The sequence below is a fragment of the Capsicum annuum genome, chromosome 8, assembly GCF_002878395.1.
Source record: "Capsicum annuum cultivar UCD-10X-F1 chromosome 8, UCD10Xv1.1, whole genome shotgun sequence".
NCBI classification, from domain to species: domain Eukaryota; kingdom Viridiplantae; phylum Streptophyta; class Magnoliopsida; order Solanales; family Solanaceae; genus Capsicum; species Capsicum annuum.
In genome coordinates this window covers 66,358,986-66,374,531 of record NC_061118.1, presented here as the reverse complement: position 1 = coordinate 66,374,531, position 15,546 = coordinate 66,358,986, and positions in this window count along the sequence as shown.

Below are 15,546 nucleotides of genomic sequence, written 5' to 3'. Positions count from 1 at the left end.
TACATTTTGGACTTATTCAAGCCATGTGAGTTATTGCTCTTTCAATGCATGATTTGATTAAAGAGTATTGATATTATTTTATGTAATTGCATACACCCCCATATACTCAGTACATTTCCAAGTGTTGATCCACATATATGTATATGTGCGATCTTGTCTTAGAATGTAGGTTTAGGTGCTCAGTCCCAACCACATTAGTGATTCCCGAGTACCTTTTTTCTACATTTCTCCAGTGGTGAGTCCTCAAGGTTCAAAGGCCTATCTTCAGATATTTCAATACTTGAGTAGTTATGCCATTACTTTCAGTTCAGTTTGAGTCAGTTGGGGACCTATCCCAATGGCTCTCTAGTTCATGGAGTAGTAGAGGCTTTGTCAGACTAATTTTAGACTATGGTTGCATTTTATTTCCAGTATGTTGGTCATTTGGACCGAGTATTACCTTTGTATTTCCTTTAATTTGATATGACAGTGGTAGTGTTTTGTATATTTCTTCTTGAATGAGTTATTATAAGAAGTGGTAGGCTTAAAGGGTTAGCTTGGGGCCACTTGTAGCCCTAAGCACCTTGTGACATCTCTGGAGGTGATTTTGGGTTGTTACAAACTTAGTCTTAAAGCCTAGGGTTTTAAAGGAGTCTTAGGGAATCTGACAAGCTGCGTTGAGTAGAGTCTTGATCATCGATTTATTGTGCACCATATCTATGAGTAAGAGGCTACATAACATTTTAGGAAAAAGTTATTTCTTTCTTTCAGATTCCATCGTTCCTGCAGTTATCCCTCTGATCTTATAATTCGTACTCTTCTATTTTAGAAAATGCCTCTTCGAAGAATAGATGCTTGCAAAATAATAGTGAACAAACCCAGCCCGTTGATCCATTGAATTAGACTGTGTCTCATACTGAGTTTCGGGCAGCTTTTAGGCATTAGCCAAAGCAGTCACTAGTAATGTTCAAGCCAATAACCAGGCTACAGTTGCAAATCAGCAGGGAGGTGATGTAGCTACTTCTAGGATCTATGATTTTATACGGATGAATCTGCCAGAGTTTTATGGGTCGAAGGTAGGTGAGGACTGCAATGCTACATAGGGATATGGATCTGTCTAGGTTGATGATGCATACATAGCAGATAAAGATAGATAAGATTAAAGAGAGAGACAGAGTAAGGGTAACCAGAGGGATAGATCTGAGAAGTATGACTGTAGTTAGACTAGGTTCTATAGAGGAAACTGCCCTCAATTTTAGAGACACCCGTCTATTCCAGTGCCTTCATCAGCTAGTTTTCCCACACGTAGAGGCAGGCAGGAGCAAGGGAGTAGGTCTTTTATGTCTTGGTCATAGAACAATGTTAGTAACAGACCCTGTTATCCTCCTTGTGCTAAGTGTGGTAGGGATCATCCCGGTGAGTGTTTCATAGATTTGAGGGGTTATTTTGGTCGTGACAAGTAGGGCCATAGACTTATAGATTGTCCACATACTAGTCAGGGGACTAGAGATGCTCGAACTTAGGTACAGACTACTAGTACACCAGCTCTTGTCCCTCGTCCCGCCCTAGTTCAAGGTGTTTCATCTAGCACTATTGGCGGTTAGTGCCAGAATAAATTCTATGCCTTACCATCCCATCAGGTGTAGGAGAACTCTCTCAATATTGTTACTGGTATACTCCACATAGTTTGTTTTAATGTTTATGCGTTGTTAGACCCCGGGTCAAGTCTCTCCTATATGACCTCACTTGTGGCTGTGAATTTCAAAATGAGTCCCAAAAGGATTCATGAGCCTTTCCTTGTCTCCGCATCAGTAGGGGAGTCATTTGTTGATAAACAAGTATATAGAGATTGTCCTGTTACTATTTTTCATAGAGTCATACTATCTGATTTGGTAGAGTTAGACATGGTGGATTTTGACCTTATTCTAGATATGGATTAGCTTCACTCTTGTTATGCATCTATAGACTGTCCTACTTGTGTGGTCAAGTTTTAGTTCCTTGATGATCTAGTTTTTGAGTGCTCCAAGAGTTTGGTATCTCCAAAGAGTCATTTTATCTCTTATCTTAAAGACAAAAAGCTAATATCCAAGGGTTGCATCTATCACCTAGTTTGAGTCGAAGACACTAAGTTCGAGGCTCCAACTATTTAGTCAGTTGATACTGTTAATGAGTTTCCGGATGTTTTTTTGGAAGATCTCCTAGGGGTATAATATAGATAGAGAGTTCGAAATTGACCTTTTTCCCAACACTCATCCCATTACTTTTTTGCCATACCATATGACACCTAATGAGCTTAAGGAGTTGAAAGAGAAACTCAAAGATCTTTTAGACAAAGCTTTCATAAGGCCTAGTATTTCTCCTTGGGGCACACTTATTCTATTCATGTGGAAGAAAGATGGTTCTTTGTGTATGTGATTTGACTATCATCAGCTTAACAAGGTCACAGTCAAAAATAAATATCTGATTCCAAGAATTGATGACCTATTTTATCATTTGCAAGGTGAAAGTTATTTCTCCAAGATAGAACTTAGATCCGTCTATCATTAACTTAAAGTGAGGGAATGTTATATTCCAAAGACAGCCTTCTGAACCCGCTATGGTCACTTTGGGTTTCTAGTCATGTCTTTTGGGCTAACCAATGCCAAAACAGATTTTATGGATTTTATGAATTGAGTGTTCAAGCAATATCTTGATATGTTTGTCATAGTATTCATAGATGACATCTTTGTCTACTCTTGCAGTTAGCATGATCATGCATATCACCTTAGAATTGTCTTACAAACTCATAGAGGTCACCAGTTGTTCGCCAAATTTAGTAAGTGTGAATTTTGGCTAAGGTCTATAGCCTTTCTGGGTCATGTTGTTTCAGATGAAGGTATTAGAGTTGATCCCTAAAAGATAAAAGCTATAAGAAATTAGCCTAGACCTATCTCTCCGTCTGATATTAGAAGTTCCTTAGGTCTAGCGGGCTACTACCACTATTTTGGTAAAGCTTTCTCCTCTATTGCATCTCCCATAACCCGATTGACCCAATAGAAAGTTAAGTTCCAATGGTCAGATTCCTATGAGAAGAGTTTTCAGGAGTTAAAGACTCAAGTTACTTTAGCCTCTGTTTTGATTTTTCCTGATGGTACAGATGGTTTTATGGTGTATTGTGATGCCTCTAGTATTGGTTTGGTTTGTGTGTTTATGTAAAGAGTTAAGGTTTTAAAATATACCTCTAGATAGTTAAATCCGCATGAGAAGAATTACCTAACCCATGATCTTGAGTTAGCTGTTATGGTCTTTTCTTTGAAAATCTGGAGATACTATCTTTATGGTGTTTATATTGATATGTTTACTAATTATAAGATCCTGCGGTATGTGTTTACTTAGAGAGAGTAGAATCTTAGGTATAGGAGGTGGTTAGAGTTTTTAAAAGACTATGATATGAGTGTATTGTATCACCCGAGCAAGGCCAATGTAGTGGCGATTGCCCTTAGTAGATTGTCTATGGGTAGTGTTGCTCATGTAGAGGAAGGTGAAAAAGAGTTAGCTCATGATGTGGATTGTCTGGCTTGATTGGGTGTTAGGTTGCTTGATTCCGTTGAGGGAAGCACTTTAGTGCAAAGCAGTTTTGTATCCTCTTTAGTTTAGGAAGTGAAGGAGAAGCAAGATAGAGATCCTAGTTTGGTCAGACTGAAGGAGTAAGTTAAGGACCAAAATGTAGAGGTTTTCTCCCAAGGGGGAGATGGCGTACTGAAATTGTAGAGTAGATTGTGTGTTCCTTGTGTTGATGATCTAAGGCAGAGAATTATGGCTGAAGTGCAAGGCGCACGATATTCTACTCATCTTGGTGCTAACAAGATGTACCATGACTTGCGAAAAATCTATTGGTTGAGTGGTATGAAGAAGGATATAGCTAGGTTTGTAGCAAAGTGTCCAATATACCAATAGGTTAAGATAGAGAACCTAAGACCTGGTGGTATGATGTAAGATTTTGGTATTCCTACTTAGAAGTGGAAAGAGGTGAATATGGATTTTATGACTAGTTTACCTCTTTCGCGACGTCATCATGATTCTATTTGGGTTGTTATGGACAGATTAACTAAGTCAGTGCATTTCCAACCTATGCATACACCTTATACAGCTAAGAATTATCCTAGATTGTATATTTGGGAGAGCTTAGTTCACTTCTCAGTTTAGGAGAGCTTTCCAGAGGGGTCTTGGTACCCAAGTTCATTTAAGTTCCGCTTTTCATCCATAGACTGATGGTCAGGCTGCGAGGACCATCTTGAAGGATATGTTGATGGCATGTACTCTGGATTTCAAAGGTTGTTGGGATGCGCATTTTCCAATGATCGAGTTTACATATAACAATAGAAACCATGCTAGCATCGAGATGGAACCATTTGAGGTATTGTATGATAGGAGATGTAGATCACCTATAGGTTGGTTTGAAGTGGGTAAAGCTACTTTAGTTAGACCTGATGCAGTATTTGAGGCTATGGAGAAGGTGAAGTTTATTAGAGAAAGGTTGAAGATAGCTCAGAGTCATCAAAAGTCATATACCGATGTGAGAAGAAGGGATCTTTAGTTTGAGGTGGGTGATTTGGTGTACCTAAAGATTTCACCCATAAAAGGGGTGAAGAGGTTTGGTAGGAAGGGGAAGCTTAGCCCCCGTTATGTTGGCCCCTATAGAGTCTTGAGCCGTGTTGGTAAAGTAGCTTATGAGGTTGAGTTTCTTGCAGAATTGTCAGCCATTCATCCGATCTTTCATGTCTCCATGGTCAAGAAACACATTGGTGATTCCGTGGTAGTAGTTCCTTTAGAGAGTGTTAATATTTAGAATAGTCTTTCATTTGATGAGATTCCTATTGAGATTCTAGACTTTCAGATCCATAGACTAAGGAACAAAGAGGTTCCCTTGGTCAAAGTTTTATGGCGGAATGAGTCAGTTGAGGGCGCTACTTAGGAGGCAAAAGCAGACATGCGAGCCAAGTACCCGCACGTCTTCTTCACGATTTAAGATCAAGACAAAGGTATTATTCTTCCTTAATTCAGCCCTTCTAATATAAAGTGAAGCTATGTATCTATTATTACATGATTTCTTGCAATTTTGAGGTATTTATGAGTTTAGAAAGATTTTGAGCCCGTTTAGCAAATTTTTTCAGCTATGTATACTCAGTTTTTCCTGTGTTCTTAGTCTAACTAGCGACATTCGAGGCCGAATATTTCCAAGGGGGAGATATTGTAAGACCCCATAAAATTCTCTTGTAGAATGAGCCTTAGAGCGTGTCAGGTGAGGCATAATTCCAACCCTAAAAGATTGAGAAGTGACTTTCTAAGTGAGTGTTGTGTTAACCATATAGAATTTCCCTAATTTCAACTTTTTATCAGATAGAAAATTTGATAAGCTTTCTGTCGATATAAGATTCGCCCAAATCCGATACATGGGTAAGAAGTTATGGATAATTTAAATCCTAGTCATAAAACAATGTCATTTTAGTGCTAGGCACATCGCAGAGAGGGTCTATATGACAATTGTCAAATTCCAGTGGAATTTTTCGATAGTGGCACGTTGTGGAGGACCCCAATTTCTCAATACCCAATTTCCAATAGCCTAGCATGATTGTGACACGTCGTGCTGAAGTACCAGGTCCCAACCAGTGGGACAACCGATGGCTCTGCGTCGCAGTGACTCCCAGATTCCCATTTGTCAATTTCCATTGAGCCACTGCAATAGTAATGCGTCGCAGTGGCCCATAAAATCAGGTTCCTAGTTCAATTTTTCTAGCTTTGTACAGAAGTTAAAAGGGGAACTTTGGACTTTTTCCAAGCCTCTTAAACCATACAAACACCAAATTAAGGTCATTTACAAGCATTCTATGAAGTTTTTCTCAAGTTTTATCTCATAAAAAATCCAAGTATCCAAAACCTCTTCCAAGAATCTCAAGAATCCACCATAGATTTTATGAATTGAGTCAAGATTCAAGGTTCCCAATTCAAGGGCTTCAAGAAACCTCATTCAAGAGTATGAATAGAGTCCCAAAAGAAAGAGTTCATCCAAAGATTCTAATTCAAGGTATGTGGGGTTTTAAACAAGGGTAATCCTTTCACCCTTGTGCCCAAAGTCTTATTTAAACTACAATTCTCTGCAATTTATGAGATCTTACATGAAATTGAATTGGGGTTTTTCACCCATTGTTTTTGATTGAAAGCTTTTGATGTTTCCCCATGAATTGAGAGTCTAATGGCATAATTTTTACATGTTTTCTTGAGAAATTGCAGCTGGGTCTATACCCCATGATTTTAATCCTTGAGAAGTTAATAGTTGAAATGTTTTATCTATTGAAGTATATGAGTATGTTGAGATTATGATCTAAATTATGGTAAAGTACAGATTTCTATATGATTTATGAATCTATATGCTATCAATTATGCATTATGATGAGTTTTAACTTGAGATGGAATTATGGGTCTTTAAGCCCTAATTGTGACTTGCAATTTTATGAACTATTGTGGTATAAGCACCCATGATTTGAGTATTCTGAGATTATTGAGAAATGTTTTGAGCTAATGGTCCTAGAGTTTTGAAATCCACTCTACTATATGAGATTACAGATTTGATTGTTAGGTTCTTATGAACTATAAAATTATTTTGAAAGTGAATTTTCATGAGATGAGCGAGATAAATTAAAAGGAGCAGTATTTAGCATCGAGTAGGGTTAGTTACTTTGGTTTCTTACCGCAAAACTACGTCCCACTGTGGGTTGAGATTTTTGGGCCTGAGGCTGAGATGATTTGGCCCAAGGTTGAGATAAGTGATCACTGAGTTGAGGTTATACTCCTTGGCAATAGTATGATGCCTCTCCCAAATGTAAGGTTTCTTCCTTAGGAGGATAAGACACTGTACTCTATGTAGCTCGCATGGTTTATGTCGGTTAAGAGAACCTCCCTAAACAAAAGTATTTTCCATTGAGATAGAATATTTTCCCTAAACCTTTGGCATTAGATATTTTCCAAAATGAATGAACTGCTTTGAGTATTTTTCAAAGAAGGAAGTAGTTATCTCTACTAATACGAGTTGATCACCGGTTTTCAAACAAAAGTTATATTATTCTGAGTTCCAAGTGTTGGAGTTCAAATGAGTTTTTAGTTCTTGAGCATTTAAGAAGTTTCATGCCCCATGAGATATATGCATGAGTTGAATGTATTGTTTAAAGTTTCCTTCAGCCTATGAGTAATGACAATAAGAGAAGAGTACAAATTTTAATGCCAAAATATAATGACTTATGAGATTTGTGTTACATGGTTCATTCTTCATGATTTATGAGCTTTACATTTTAGACTTTTTCAAGCCATGTTAGTCATTCCTATTTGCATACATGATTTGATTAATGAGTATTGATATTATTTTTTGTTAATGCATACACCCCTATATACTCAGTACATTGCCAAGTGCTGATCGACATATACGTCTATGTACTACATTGTCTTATAATATAGGTTCAGGTGCTCAATCCCAACCTCATCAGTGATTTCCAAGTACCTTTTTTCTACATTTCTCCAGTGGTGAATCCTCATGGTCCAAGGGCCTATCTTTAGATATTTCAATACTTGAGTGTTTATATCATTACTTTCAGTTCAGTTTGAGTTAGTTGGGGACCTGTCCCAATGGCTCTCTAGTTCATGGAGTAGTAGAGGCTTTGTCAGACTAATTTATTAGACTGTGGTTGTGTTGAGATTTCCAGTATTGTGGTCGTTTGGACTGAGTATTACCTTCATATTTCCTTTCATTTGATATGACACTACCAGCGTTTTGTATATTTCTTCTTGAATGAGTTATTATGAGAAGTGATAGGCTCAAAGGGTTAGCTTTGGGCTACTTGTAGCCCTAAGCACCGTGTGACTTCCCGAGAGATGATTTTGGGTCGTTACATAGGTCTAGTCTAATTAAGAAATGTTGTTATCTTGGCTAACCATATGACCATCCATGGTCACTACATGACCTTAAAAAGACATAGAATCCAAGCAAAACTTAAACTTTGAAAACATAGCATACAATTTCTTATCACACAACCTCTGAAGTTTAATCCTCAAATGATACACATGATTAGCCTCATTCATGGAATAAACAAAGATGTCATCTATTAGTACAATCACAAAGGTGTCAATATTCATTTTAAGTAACAGCTTCATCAACTCTATGAATACTATAAAATATTTTTCAACCCCAATGACATGAAAAAGAATTCATAATGATCATATTAAGTCCGAAAATCTATCTTCGAAACATTTGATGCCCTAATATTCAACTGGTATACCAGATCTCAAATCATTATTTCAGAACACCAAGGCACCCTGAAGCTGGTCATAAACAACATGAATGCAAGAAAGAGGATACTTGTTTTTAATAGTTACCTTGTTCAACTACTTATAATTAATATGCATATGAATAGAACTATCCTTTTTCATAACGCATAAGATAGGTGCATCCAAAGGAGACACACTAGGTATAATAATTCCTTACTCAACAAATCTTGCAACTGCTCTTTCAACTACTTCAACTCAGTTGGAGCCATCCTATAGGGAGGCATACTAGGCAAATTTATAGGAAAGACATCCCTAAACTTGTGAACAACCCTAATAAAATCCATAGAAGGTGGTGAGACAATACTAGTATCACATATATGATCCAAATAAGAAAACCACTCCGTCTCTATTATGCGACAAGCACAAAGAAAAGATATCACCCTTTGGACCCAAATTCCATTACACTACCCTATCAGATTCTAAGTTTATTTCAGCTCTTAGTTGCATGTAGGGAATTAGCCATTTTCAAGACCCCAAAACTTTCAAGATTTTATATTGACCTTCTAAACCTGAAACATTAATTTTTGAATCAAAACATATTTAGGGATGTTAAAGGGGTGTCCCGTGAGAGTTTAGGGATTTTCAAATAAGGTTTACGACATGTTTAGACCATGGAGTCAGTAATTCTTTGTAATAGGGCTGCATCATAGAGGTTATGAACTTCGATGAGGTCCATGTCGCAGAGGCTAGGCCTCGCGATGGCCTCCGCATCATGGAGGCAGTGCATTTTCCAAATTCATAAATAAAGGAAATATGGATGTATCTAAAGAACGATTTATAACACCAAAAAGGGGCATTATTTTCCCATTATCATTAGAATTAACTCACGTAAACCCTTCTCCTCTTCTCAAGAATAAGAAACTCTATTTTTCCACTCCAAGAATCCAAGTATCCAAGTTCCAAGTTCAAGATTTTCTTCAAGGAATTCAACTATTGAGGTATGTGGGGTATTCATTAATGGGTTCCTTCCACCCATTAAGTCCCAAAATCCCATTTTTGTTCAAGTATAGATTTTTAATCTTCTTTTATAAAATTATCCATGTAAATCTTGAATTTAATCTATGTCTTCTTAGAAATTTGAATTCAAGCCATGTCAACATATTTTACCTTGTAAATTATGTTATTTCATGTTTTCAATTTCAATTACCCATGTCATATTAAAGTGATTTCATGCTAAATCATCAAGTTATATATTAAACAATGTAAATATCTTGTACGCTCAAGTTTAACACAGTCCCATGTTCAAATTTATGTTTCTCACTTATTTATGGAAATGTATTATGTTTTAGATCTTTGAACTATGATTTATACCACTATTTTAAGCATTGTTATCGTATTTTTGTGATCAATCAGTGCTGGCAGGTTATGAACACCTGATAGCTATGTGTTTCTACATGATTTAATTTTTAAGTAATAAGTTAGTCAGACCATGATTTTATTACCACATTCATATTACCATGTTCATACTTAGAACTTATCAGTACAATACCATATCATGTTAAATGAATAATAATAATATTGTCATTCAGTTGGGAATAACACTTAGCACTGAGTGAACACAGGGATGGCAGATCCCCCGTCAGTTAGGCATGAGTCGTTAATAACAGTCCCTAAGTTCAAGACCTATAGCTCCATTGAAGATTATGAGGGTTCCCCTACTAGCTAGACATGACACACTCATCCTTCGAGACATTAGCTTTATGGATCCACATTGTCAGTCATTTGTTGGTACCCCTGGCAAGGTACCAACACCTTTCTAACTGGGGTTATGGTTTAGACCCTGATAGCTTAGATTGGGGCATGCCAGTTGTAGTCTACTCCCACAGTTTCAATCAGTACTCAGTTTATATCAGTTAAGCTTTTCTTGATCGAGTAGCTAGATTTTTTAGTTATTTGGTCATAAAATATCAGTAATTTAGTTATCTAGCTCATATTCAGTACATGCTTTACTTGGTCATGCATTCTCAGTTTTACATGTTCATATATCCATGTTCAGTTTTTCATGTATATTTCAGTTATTCCCTACCTCACGTACTAGTAAATTCAAAGTACTTATCATATACTTTAATCTTCACTATGTTGTCTTATAACATAGGTTTGGATGCATAGTTCACTAACCATCCTTAATAGCTTAACACATTCTAGCAACAATAGTGGTGAGTCCTTATCCTTTGAGGAAGAGACATACTATTTTAGGATTTTAGTATTGCTTTATGTTCAATCAGTCAGAGTTAGTTGGGGGGCAGGGAGTTGTCCCATCAACTCCTTATGTTCTAAAGGTTTTAAAACTAGAGGTTGAAACAATCAGTTTATCTTTTAGTTTTTCAGTTGCTTCAGAAATATTGTAATATATTGTAGTATTTTTTCTTACCAGATCATTAAAATTTTATCTTACACATAAATTTTTTTAGTATCACATTATTTAATGCTCACAGTAGATACTATTTAATGGGTTAGATTGGGGTCACTTGTGTCCTTAAGCACCATATCCCGACTAGGGGCAACCTTGGGTTATGAAAAAGCTTGGTATCAGAGCCTAAGGTTTTAAAATGACCTAGGGAGTCTGAATGATATCTTGGGAAGAGTATTGTGCATGGTGTGAAGCACACTACACTTAAGGACAAGAGGCTACAAGACGTTCTTATGAAAGTTCCCTTCTTTCAGTGTTCTTATCAAGCGAAAGAGTATGAGCTCTACTAATTTCCTTTTTTTATAACTCATCCTTTTTACCGTTTAGAGATAATTCCTCCCCAAAAAATAATGAAATAAGGAATGGGTATCATCTTGCACAACCAGCTATTAAGGAAGATCCCTTGAACGACTATGTCTCTCATACCGAGTTCAGGGCCACTTTTATAGCGTTGGCCCATTTTGTAGCTGTTCAGAATAATCAGTAGGCTATTTCTCTAGCCAATCCAATGTTGAATATAGCTATAACTAGAATCTGGGATTTTACTCAAATAAATCCCCCTTCGTTTCTGATTCAAGTCAGAGCAGGATCCACAAGAGTTTTTGGATGTTGTGCACAAAGTGATAGATATCATAGGTATCACTTGTAGAGATGTCACTTCTTGTGAGAGTATAGACTTAGCTTCTTAACAGTTGTAGGGAGTGGCTTATAATTGGGTCAAGCAGTGGAAAGATGGGTCTATTAAGTGAGAGGAGTTTTCCACAGACATTCTAGAAAAGTTTTTCCCACTAAAGTTGAGGAAGGATAAGGTTTAGGATTTTACTAATTTGAAGCAGGGCAATATGAGTATGAGGGAATACTTACTCAAGTTCACTAAGTTGGAGAGGTATGCTCTAACTATTGTGGTTGAGTCCAAGTCCAAGATGAGTAATTTAATGTCTAGTGTATTTGATAGTATGGTCAAAGAGTGTAGGACCGCCATGTTGATTAAGAAGATGGACCTATCTAGACTTATGGTTCATGCTCAACAAACTAAAGATGAGAAAATTAAGAAGAAGAAAAGAGATAATAAGAGGGCAAGGATGGGTAGCTTTAACTTCTCACAGCTGTGGTTGGAAGGAGGTAACTATTCTCAATTCTACCATAAATTTTTAGCTCCAGCCCATCCTTAGCTAGTGCGCTAGTATACTAGTGCCTAAGTTTAGGTAGGATAGTTAGGATAAAGGGCCAGGATATAAGTCCTAGGGTAGTATGAGTAGTGATCATACCAATTTTCTTTGTAAGAAGTATGGTAAGAATCATTAGAATGAGTATAGAGTAGGTAGTGATATGTGTTTTAGGTGTGGTAGTGTAGGCCATAATATTAGGGAATGCCCATATGGTACGTGGAAGGGAAGAAATAATCATCAACAGGGTCAGGCTAATTTTTCAGCAGCCCTAGTAGCCCACCCTACTTAGCAGGGTGACACCTCTAGTACCACCAATGGGCATCATTAGAATCAACTCTACACTCTCTAGACTCGATATGATTATGAGAGTTCTCTCGATGTGGTTACGAGTATGTTACAAGTTTTCCATCTTTATGTTTATGCATTGTTAGACCCAAAAAATTCACTTTTCTTTGTGACTCCTTATATAGTTATAGACTTTAGTGTCAATCCCAAAATGTTAGTAGAGCCTTTCTTAGTTTCTACCTTATTAGGTAAGTTTATTGTATATAGAAATTGCCCGATCATAGTATCAGAGAAAATTACTTCATTTCACCTTATGGAGTTAGAGATGACTAATTTTCATGTTATTCTCAGTATGGATTGGCTCCACTCGTGCTATGCCTCAGTTGATTACAGGAATAAAATTATTTATTCCAGTTTCCTAATGAACCAGTTATTGAATTGAGGGGTATTACTTCGGTGCCTAAGTTTTAGTTTGTTTCCTATCTTAAAGAAAGTAAGATGATATCCAAGGGATATATTTACCATCTCTTCTGATTCAAGGATTCAAATTCTGAAACTTTGAGTTTTAAGTCTGTTCCTATAGTAAATGAGTTCCTAGCTGTGCTTGTTGAAGATCTTCTTGGAGTTCCTCTCAAAAGGGAAATTAATTTGGAATAGATCTCCTTCTAGATACCCAGCCTATCTCTATTCCACTTATAGAATGGCTCTATCAATCTCTTAGATAAGGATTTCATCATACCTAGTGCTTCTCTATGGGGTGCTCCATTTCTACTCGTGTGCAAGAAAGACAGTTCCTTGAGAATATGCATTGACTACCGTCAGTTGAACAAAGTCACAATCAAGAATAAGTATCCTCTTCCCAGGATTAATGACTTGTTAGATCAACTTCAGGGTGTAATTTATTTCCCTAAGAAAGACCTTAGATCCGTCTATCATCATCTTAGAGTCAGATAAGGTAAAATTCTAAAGACAACTTTTAGAACTCGATATGGTCACTTTGAATTCCAAGTTATATCTTTTGGGCTAAAAAATGCTCATGTAGCTTTTATGGACTTGATGAACGGGGTGTTCAACAGTACTTGGATATGTTTGTCATCGTCTTTATTGATGAAATTCTTGTCTACTCCCGCATTAAGAATGATTATGCAGACTAATTAAGAGTTGTGTTGTAAAGTCTTAGAGATCACCAGTTATTTTCTAAGTTTAGTAACTGTGAATTTTTATCTGGGTCAGTGGATTTTCTTGGGCACATGATTTTCAGTGATGGCATTCTAATTGATTCTTAAAAGACTTAATTAGTAAGAAACTAGCCTAGACCCATTTCTCAATAAGATATCAGGAGTTTCTTAGGTTTCGCTGGTTATTACAGACAGTTTATTGAAAGGTTTTCATGAATTTATTCTCCCATTGCCAGACTAACCTAGAAGAAAGTCAAATTTCTATGGTCAGATTCCTCTGTGAAAAGTTTTCAAAAGTTGAAGACTCAATTCACTTCCGCTCCAGTCTTGACTTTGCTAGATGGCACAGATGGGTTTTTAGTGTATTGTGATACCTCTAGAGTTGGTCTTAGTTGCGTATTAATGCAGAGAGGTAAGGTCATAGCCTATGCATCTAGATAAATTAAACCCCATGAAAAAATTACCCAACCCATGATCTTGAATTGGCAACGCCTGTCTTTTCCTTAAATATTTAGAGACATTACGTTTATGGTGTTCATGGTTATGTATTCACTGATAACAAGATCTTACAAAATTTGTTCACACAGAATGATATGAATCCCTATTAGAGAATATGTCTTAAGTTGTTGAATGATTATGATATAAGTATGTCGTATCAATTGGGCAAGGCTAATGTAGTGGCGGATGCCCTTAGTAGATTGAATGGGTAGTGTTGCTTACGTCGAGGATAATAAGGAGTTAGTTCATGAAGTTCATCAACTTTTGAGGTTAAGAGTTTGATTTTTTGATTAATATGAAGTTAGTATTTGGATCCACAATGGTTTGGAATCTTCATTGGTTGCTGAAGTGAAAGAAAAACAAGACAGGGATCCTAGTTTGGTCAAGTTGAAGGAGGCAATCAAGGATCAGATGGTGGAGGCTTTTTCACAAGGGGGAGATAGTGTACTTTGTTTCCGAGGTAGGATATGTGTTCTATGTGTTGATGAATTGAGACAACGAATATTGGATGAAGTGCATGGCCCACGATACTCTATTCACCTAGGCGCCAATAAGATGCACTATGACTTGCGGGAAATCTATTGTTGGAGTGGTATGAAGAAAGATATTATGGAATTTTTGGATAACTATTTGAACTATTGACAGGTTAAGGTTTAGAATCAAAGGCCTAGTGGTACACTTCAGGAGTTTATCATCCCCACTTGGAAGTGGTGAACATGGATTTTGTGATAGGGTTGCCTCATACGCGTTGTTAGCATGATTCATTATGGGTCATAGTTGATAGAATGACCAAATCATCCCATTAATTGCCAGTTCATACCTCCTATTCAACTGAGGATTATGCTAGACTCTATCTCAGGGAGTTGGTCTAGTTTTATGGGGTTCCTTTGACCATCATTTCAGACAGAGGTACTCAGTTTACCTCTCACTTTTGGAAAGATTTTCAGAAGGGTCTTGGTACTCAAGTTCATCTCTGTACAAATTTCCATCCCAAATAGATGGTCAGGAAGGAAGGACCATTTAGATTTTAGAGGACATATTGATGGATTGTGTTATTGAATTTAAAGGTAGTTGGGTTGACCGCTTATTTAGTTTGCCTACAACAAAAGTTATCACTCCATTATTCAAATGGCTCTGTTTAAAGCTCTTTGTGGGAGAAGATACAGATCTCCCATTGGTTTGTTTGGAATAGGTAAGGCTGATTTGATAGGACCAGATTTAGTGTTTGTGGAAATGGATAAAGTTTAGATAATTTGAGAGAGGCTGAAGACAACTCAAATTCATTAGAAATATTATGCAATTATGAGGAGAAGAGATCTTCAGTTTGATGTTTGTGACCTGGTATATTTGAAAATTTCTCCTATGAAAGGAGGAAAGAGATTTGGCAAGAAGGATAAACTCAGTCCCTTTTATGTTGGCCTATATAGAATTTTAAGCCACTATCGGAAGGTAGCTTATGAGTTAGAGTTGCTTGCAGATTCGGCATCAGTCCATCCGGTATTCCATGACTCTTTGTTAAAGAAATACATTGGTGATTCATCTTCTGTTGTTCTGTTAGAGATTGTAGATGTGAAAGATAGCCTCTCATTTGGGAAGTCCCAGTTTAGATTCTTGACTATCAGGTTAGTATGTTGAAGAATAAGAAAGTTCCCTTAATTAAGGTTCAATGGGG